Here is a 9147-nt window from a genome sequence, read left to right on the forward strand (position 1 = left end):
TGAATTCCAGTTTGGGGACTTTCCGAGACTTTTCCATTCATGACGAGACGATAGTTTTGATTGAGCTAGTTATGGTATTGCATCATTTGAAGAATTTCAAGTGATGCACAATAACTGCGAGAATTAGGATGAAAACGATGGATTTTTTTCTTAGAATTTTTGTTTGAATTGAATTGTCCTTCTTTTTTTGAAATTTATTTTAACATTTTTGTGTGATAACTTTCAGACATCACTGACGCGCACTTTTCATAAAAGGAAATTATGACACAAGAGGTAAAACAAAACAAAAATCGAGATAATAACAATTCCCCGGCGCGACGTCATCCCCAAAACCGGTAAGGCGGCGCCGCCGCCGCATAGTAGGCCACGCAAAACATGCTGCCAGAATAGAAGCTGGCCAGCGGTCGGTTACCCCTGGCAACTCAGCCCGCACCGCCGCCGAGGGGGCCTTTCGGTGCGAATTTTCTCCGCCCGGCCGGCGCTCCCCGGGGCGTCTTCATTATCCTCCCGTAATTCTAATGTTTCGACGCATATGTTTTGCATAATTTTCCACCGGCCGCCGCCGCCGCACGGCCGCCACCAGCTCTCGTCCAAAAACGAAAAAGAGCGAGAGAGAGCCCCAGCATCTCTGCGCGAGATCACAAAAAAAAGAGGAAGAGAGAGAAGCAACAGATGAAACGTCATTTGCATCGCGTACGCGTCTTTTTCGCTTGTCAAACGTGCGCAAAAAAGCGGACCAAAAGCACAATACCTTCTGACAAGGGGGGGTAGCGCAAATCGATCGTGGCAGGCTCTGTGCCGACTCCGTGTCGCCACCTCACCTCTACCAGGCGACCACCTTGGTCATCGATGAGGCGTTGAACGGCGCAACACACGCAGATCATCATACTGCGAGAGATCCGACGGTTGCGATAGACGGGCGCGCAGGGAACCAAAAGGTGGCCGCGGCCATCAAGAACCTCGCGGGAGAGGCGTCAGAACAGGGGTGATAAGATTAACAAGCAGTTTCGCCGCGGCACGGCCGCAAAACAGGAAAATTTGTCTTCACGCGTTTTCCCAAAAAGGTCAAACCACCTAGCAGTGCAAATTTCCTCTTTTTGACAGTTTGAAATTTTACGTTACCTCTTTGTTGATTGACCTTGGAGCCAAGATGTCACGCCGCAAACTGTCAAACGCAAAACTTTCCACCGAATCCAACAGTAGCCGCCCCGTAAAAGAAGAGGTAAGTACAGGCTTAAGGTGCAACTTACCGAGAAACGGACGAATGAATAATGAAAAGATCCAAATAAGCGAATGATTGAAAACGACACGGACGGACCGCTACGGGACGGGGCGAAACGGAGTGAAGCGAAAATCACGGAAGACAGTCGGTCGAAGGAAAGACGTTTTGCATTTTTGAGATGTGCAGTTTGAACGGCTGGGAGCATCTTGGGCATGTTTTCAGAAAGGTTTTTGAATCATACTTTCTGGTGGTTGAAGTAAGTTTTTGTATCTTTTCCATTTTCAGTGAAAATAACGTCATGATTAGAATTCCGGACACTTAGTAGCATATCATTTTTGTTATAGCTGGCAAAAAATCATGTAACAAGTTGAAAATGTAGAAACATCATCAGGATGTAGTATAAACAGTCAGTTTCAAGAAAATGCATGCAAAATATGTCTTTTTTAACAATTTTTCATCAAAATTTCAAAATTAAAATGACTTGTTGTGCTTCGAATCCCGGACACTGATAAAAGCTGATTCGAAATCCGGACACTTTTGCTTCGAATTCCGGACACTCGATTTTGCTTATGAATCGCACAAATTTGGACTGAAATGTTAGTGAATGGCATTCTTTAGGTCTCAAATAAGCTGTTCACATCAAAACAATCGATAGTTTATATATAAATTTGCTAGAATTTAAGGAAATCGAACCCATACATTTCTGCTTTGCCTTCCCGGTGCTTCGAACGCCTATGAAATATTTCAAGTGAAATGTTTCGCATTTTTGGTAAAATTATAATTTTATTGTATTTAATTGTTTTGGCATTAACTACAGCGTTCAAACAAACTTTAAATGAAAGTTGATGTTGAAATTCATCAACAACACAGTTTTGACATCCATAATGCGAACTTATATCCAAATAATTGATAAAACAAGATGAAGTGTCCGGGTTTCGAAGCGTCCGGGAATTCGAATCATGACGTTAGTTAGCGATATTTAAAACAGCAGAACTGACAGTTCGACTAGATGTCAAAATAATGTTTACATTCAATGTGCATGGATAATATAAGGTGAAACGGATCTTTAAGCTGTAAAATATTTACGAGAGCCAAATATTATGCACAGAAAAAAATAATTGGGTAAATTTACATCATTTATGATGTACCAAAAGTGCACGTCATTAATGATGCTAATTTACATGAAATTCATTGTAAATTTAAATGCCATCCGTCGTAAACGTGCCGAACAAACATAGCTTCAGAAACATGTAATTTTCCGATGAAGTCGATGTAATTTTACAAAAGCCAAAAATTTTTTTTACCCCGTTAAATTTTGAATCCGATGTAATTTCAATGCGTATTATGTTTCATTGTTTACTGTATTGCGCAAAAGCTATGCTTTTCGTTATGTATCAGCTAACTTAAGCATAATCTTTGAGCAACGTACAGCAACACAGTATGAAATATAAGCATTAAAAAAACTACATCGAACTCAAAATTCAACGGAGCATGAGCATGACAAAACTGTTAAAAATAATTCACAAATTTAACTTACGGTTTATCTTCCAATCGTCATCAATACACCACAGGGATGATTCCTACAGATTGTCTAGGGAACAGATTGGCCAATGTTTCTGGACACCAAACGCGCTGGACACCAACCGCCCTTTACACCCAGCAAAACTGGCAGTGTTGCAAGCGCAAAACATACGTTGCCAGTGCCTGTTTATTTTGCATTGGCCAGTCTGTTTCCCTAGACAGTCTGTAATGATTCCGTGCCAATACGTAGATACATGTTTCTTCCCGGCCCCTGAACCGTTACTTGTTTTACGGATGGTCTAGAATCTGGCCAGTATCATATCGTGGTTACAGCTACTGCCCAGATAAACTTGTCTCGTATTATGTCCAGGCTCCTTGGGCCATGCGAGCACTTCAGACTGGTGAATCCTGGAAATTCAAGATAGAAATCATGATTTTTCATTGTGTCCAACCTTCCTGATGGACAAGGTCCAAAAGTGGAATAAAAAGTTCAAATCAAAGTTTTAGGTTTTGTTTTAATTCACAACGGTATTAAAAAATTTGCCACGAAAATCCAACATTTTTTTTTTCACTGGGAAGAGGAAGAACTCTCAAACCGTATTGTTGAACTGATAATTTTGGTGGATTATTGTTTAATGTTTTATTATGTTTAATGTTTAAAAACACCCAAAAAGCAAAAACTGAAAATTTGGTTTATTGGTCCTTTTCAAAAAAAACTCCAGATTTCATATCGGGGAAAAGTTTAGCGGGGATCGACTTTTCTTTGCCAAATATCATCCTGGCATGTGTGCTAAATTTGTGCGACGAAAAGGTTTAAACGATCCACCAAAATTATTAGTTTAACAATACGGTTCCAGTCTCGTGGGAATTAAATATTTGGACGTGCTTTTTTAGACACCACTAATTAACACCGTTAAAACCAAATAAATATTTGTGATTAAACACAGAGAATCTAGGGGGAAGCAACCGTTGCCTTTAAGGCACCCACGTTTCGGATCTGTAAAGCATCTAAACGAGTCAGGACGATGATTTCGGTTACAAATATGATCACTTTCCGGTTGTTTTCTGTTCACAAATCCTGGCTAGGTTGCGTATTCGTTGGACGACACGATCCTATTGGAATTCTACTCGTTGCGGAGAGTTTATCCGTTTTCGGTTCCGACGAATCTACCTTTGGGAGCAAATTATCTTTTGTCCAATTCCTCCTAATTGGCTGTTGTGACTCCGGCTCGATCTTCTCCACTTTTCGGCGCCCGACCGTGGACTTCTTGCGAACTTTTCATTGTACTCTAAAAATTTACCATTCCCTAGGGAGTCTTTTCACCTACCTTCCACACGAACACCCTGAACCAGTGTAAAAAACAGATTTAGCATTTGTTACTAAATCCAACAAAACTGGCAGATTTATTTTGGGCACCAAAAACATTGTTTTGTTTGAAAATTTTGACATTTGAAATTCAATAACATGCACGTTCATGAAAAAACAGTAGACTGGTATGAATCTGTCGGAGTTGGTGTTTGCTTCGCACCTACTCAATTTAGGGTACATAATGTTAGTCCACTAGTACACTGGGACTAGCATAACACCAACTCCAGTTTGATTTAACACACTTTTACAATTAGTGCAATTGGGTACTAAAGTCCTATGTCAATTTTTATGTACAACGGTAAAAAACACGATTAAAAACCATTTCTGATCAGTTTTTTTCATTTTAATGAAAAAATTTTGTTTGACAAGACAACATTTTTTCGATGGATCAACTATGGTCCCCTTGGAACGAGCTGTCAAGTAGGAGCTTTTCTGTCAAGAAGGACCGCGAGGTTAATTTTTCAAAATTGATTTAAAAATCCATTTTAAACTCTTTGTACTCGTACAAAGGGTCATTGTACTAAGAAAAATAAGCTTTATCGCTGTAAACAATAATATCAGCAATCTAAGCTTCATTTTAGGACCCAATTATGATAACTTGAAAAGTTGTAAAAGAAACCACGTAGACACTTTAGGGAGGGAGGTGGTTGCAATTGTTCACTACGTAAAATCTAACAAAACAATGCAAAAGGGCCATTGTGTGTTTGTAAACAAAGAGGGTGCTTACATCTGACATGAAAGAGATTCACTCTTTGGTTACAAGCCCACAACGGCCCTTTTGCATTATTTTGCTAGACATGTTCACGCTGCATACTGAAAAGTTTTGTTTGTATGAACAATTATTGTTAACATCAGGGGATTGGGGGAAGGGGTTCTTATTTTTTTAAGTGTCCGCGTGGTTTATGGATGGTCCCAATCCTAGTGAACTCTAAAATCTCATACAAGTGTAACGGAACATGAAAAAATTAAACTTACGCGATATTCAATTTTGCTGAAATACAACTTATTACTTATTACATAATTGATCGCATTTAAATTTAAGGTTTGTTAAAAAGTATGCACAATCGATTCAACGGGCCTATTTTTTTATCACCTAAACTCCCAAGCTCTAGAAAAAGGGGTAATTAGTTTGCCTAAATTCATCGTTAAACTTTAGTAATTTTTGGAACATTTTTACATTTTCAGGTGTCCATTGAACTTCTATTCTTTTGTGATTTTTTTTTGGCACATTATTGAAAGAGTTCCTGAAAAATTAATTAAATTATTATAAAAATATAAAACCTACTATGACATTTCATTACTATCTCTAAAGGAAAAGTTTATTTATTACGTACCGTCAACAAGGGAAAATCAGGTCTACAGCCCAGTCACGATGGGCTCGTTAGTCGTTTATCTCTACGAGCTGTCGGCTTTTAGACCACTTAAAACCTGTAAATTTGGAAATCTTAGATAAACAGCTGTCCTGATTTGCCCCTATGTCTCGATTCGCCCAGATCACGGTAACGCAGTTAAAGTCGAGGAAGAGGAGCTTCGTAACAATTCATATAAATAAATTTAAATTTGTATGGGAAGAGGGCTTGAAATCACAAATTTGGGTTGTATTATTTTAGCAACCTGCGAACCTGTGTTACGCTCCCTATTATTAAATAAAATGTATGGACATTTTATATTTTGTTACAAGGGAGTGGGAAGAGGGTCCAAAAAACATATTTATTGTTACGTAATAAAAGAACGCTCCTTTATCCCCTTCAAGAATATTTCATTTCATTTCATTTCATTTTATTAGGTTGCTTAAACAATTACATTGGTGCAGTTGTTATCCTGAGCTGAGATATGGACTACCTTTCAACAGCTGATTTGTTCAAAATGGGGAGAGAGTTTACTGGTACTAAAGAGAACGAATTAGACAGAGAAGGAAAAAATTGGAAAAATAACCTTCGAAATAGCCACCTTCAAGAATATGACTCACTTTTTTCCAATCACGAAATATTCTAGCAGAGTTGGTTCTATCAGAATCCTGAACATTTCTAGATTGAATATTCAAAAGGTCCTACCTGCATAGGAAAACCATGACTCATAGGTTGTTTTGAAAATTTACTCTAGATTTCTGCTTGAGTGCTGTAAGAATATCCAGCTTTGTGTTAGAACTCTGCTAGAACGTCGTGACTGGGGGTTAAATTGTAGCCTATTCAAATTAGACTACTCTGCTTGTCGGAGTTGGAAACCAATCAAATTTAAAGAATATTGATATTTAAAGCTTACCGTGTACTCCGACAATTTCAACGTTCTGTCAAATTTAATTTGAAAATCAAAAGATAGGGGAAATATGCCCATTTTAATCACACTAAGCCGTTCGACCAATTATCATCACTTTTGCTGTTTTCCTCTATTAAATGAATATTTTCAGATGTATCAACAATGGAGAATTGCTTGCTCACTTTTGTTTGAGCTATTTATTACTTTAGAACAGTCAAAAACACTTTATTAAAGCTGTAATTCATGATCAAAGTACTCATAGGCCGATAATAGAAATAGGCTGAGAAAGGGTATAGTTCCCCTATTTCGTAAGTACCCATCACAAAATCGCCCAGTTTTTGCCAGGATGGCCATAACACGGAGAATTCTTACCATTAGGAACGAAACGGGAACCTGGTCCGTATGTTGAGTTCTGCAAAAGGCGAACTGAATCACTGGCCTCACCGAACAACATTTTCCGCAGCAACCGTTCCATCGGTCAGCAGTTCCGGATGATTTGCCGGCCTACGCTGAGGAATCTACAGCCCGGGTCAGCGCCGATGTGTAAAGGAACATAGCTGGCCGTTGCCTTTGACGAACTTGCCTTCCTTCCAGTCCGTGTGAACAAGGAGTAAACGCGAGCAAATGGACACGACGGAGGAAGCTGCCGCCGCAGCAAGGTGAAAGCTGTCTATTTTGCCGTAAAAGACAGCTCCTGATGCCAGCAAGAATAACAATCTGCAGCATTCTGATTAATGAGTAAGTTGATCAAAGATGCGTATTTGAGTATTTTGCTCAAACTGTTTCAATATCGTTGGAAGTCCTGATGATCTTCCCGTTATTTGATTTCACGCATAAACATCAGATTCGAAAGGACCACTTCCGGCATAATAGTTTTGTTTTGGGTACGACCTGCGCGAAAAATATAGTGGCAACTTTGGCGTCTATTTTGCCTTCTCCATCCATTCCAATTACAATTGTAATCGAGTGTTCTTTGCAAAACCTTTGCATGCCAAACTACCCACTAAAGTCCTAAATTGTGCCGAACAAATGAAATCAGTATAACAATTCCGGACACCCACTCTCTTCAATCGTAAACAATGTTGAACAGTCATTCAATGCACAAAATAGCCAAATGTTTCAATTGAAACGGACAGTAAAAGCTGATTTCCACACTTCGAATTACTCGATTTTGATGAATAAATTTACATTGAATAATCGCTGTTACATGCAATCGATAGTTTATATATAAATTTGCTAGATTTAAACAGCATAATTTCTGCTTTGCCTTCCCATGCTTCGAACTATGAAATATTTCAAGAAATTTCGTTAAAATTATAAATTGTATTTAACATTAACTACAGCTCAAACAAACTTTAAATGAAAGTTGATGTTGAAATTTCAACAACACTTTACATAATGCGAACTTATATCCAAATAATTGATAAAACAAATTAAGTGTTGTTTACGGGAATTCGAATCATGACAGTTAGCGATTTTGACAGTTCGACTAGATGTCAAAATAATGTTTACATTCAATGTGCATGGATAATATAAGGTGAAACGGATCTTTAAGCTGTAAAATATTTACGAGAGCCAAATATTATGAAGAAATTCAACTAATTCACTGGAAACGTTTGACATTTTCCTGCAGAGTTTTTAGTGTATGTGCGCAGTCAATCTGATATCCTCTGGACGAAAGTGGACAAAAGGTCGAAATGACAAAGAGTCGAAAGAAAAATAGATCAAAAGTTTTTTTTTAAATATATTTTCATAAAAAAATAAAATCCGAATGAGAAACTTGCAAAACTGGTACGGATTTTTTTTAATTTCTTTATTTTTTTTCACTTACATTTTATTAAATTTAGAGGGTTAGAAAGGAAAAAAAGACAGATTTTGAAAAACTACTGTCAAGGATGGATTAAAAACAGGATATAAAACCTGCAAAAATATTTAAGAAGTCAGACTTTTTCTCTTTTTCGGAACTGCTTAGGCTGGTACAAATAGTTTTGAAGTTTTTTTCGCTGAAATTTTTGTTTTCGTAAAATATTTTTTTTCGGTAATAGATGATTTCAAAACAACTGAAGTGTAAAATGCATTTATTTTTTGTTTCAAATGTTGAGAACTAAATGATTCCAACGATCAGAAAAGTTTTTTTTTAATAACGGATAAACTCACAAAATATTTTAGAAATTACACCTTTTTTTAAAGAACTGCTCATGAAAAAACTCAGAAAAATTTTAACAAGCAAAAATAGTGTAATTTTAAAGAACCGTCATCACGGTGAAATTGGGTCATACAAAAATGATGAAATTTGTATGGCCCAATCGCACTCCCAGACCCAATGGCACCCCTGATGACGGAATGACAAAAAAACACGCCAAATATTTTAGAAATACGACTTTCTTTTAGAGGTGGGAAAAATCGCTCTTTTTTAGGAGCCACTCATTTTCGTTCGCTCTTTAAAAAGAGCCGCTCTTTTGAACGGCTCTTTCGCTCTTTTTCAAAATCTTGGCGATCTCTATGTCAAAATTTCTACTTGAACCTTAACGTTTGAATTATTAAATTGCATCCAAACTTAAATCTAGGACTTTGAAGAAATTGCTATTAATTTTAAAATGGCGTTTATTTCTGCGAACATTTAACTTATGCTGATATTTTATTAAAAGAAAATATTCTGTTAATTCTTTTCCTGCTGAAGTTTATTCGGACAGGAGGAATTTATTCGGGCAGGAGGAAACTGAATATATATGCTTGAAAACTTTTAAGTGGTGTTCAAAGATTGACATCAATTCTATTG

The 9147-nt window shown here is 37.4% G+C and overlaps 1 long non-coding RNA gene across 1 annotated transcript; it reads right to left on the minus strand.

Annotated features, from left to right (window-relative positions):
* Window positions 1-4823: 4823 nt before the first annotated feature.
* On the minus strand, window positions 4824-6933 carry LOC119765293. The gene is made up of 3 exons (XR_005276625.1): window positions 6741-6933; window positions 5447-5540; window positions 4824-5356 (listed from the first exon to the last, which is right to left on the minus strand). It is a non-coding gene; the product is annotated as an uncharacterized LOC119765293 (long non-coding RNA).
* Between the last annotated feature and the right edge of the window lie 2214 nt (window positions 6934-9147).

Source organism: Culex quinquefasciatus, chromosome 1, assembly GCF_015732765.1.
Source record: "Culex quinquefasciatus strain JHB chromosome 1, VPISU_Cqui_1.0_pri_paternal, whole genome shotgun sequence".
Classification (NCBI taxonomy): Eukaryota; Metazoa; Arthropoda; class Insecta; order Diptera; family Culicidae; genus Culex; species Culex quinquefasciatus.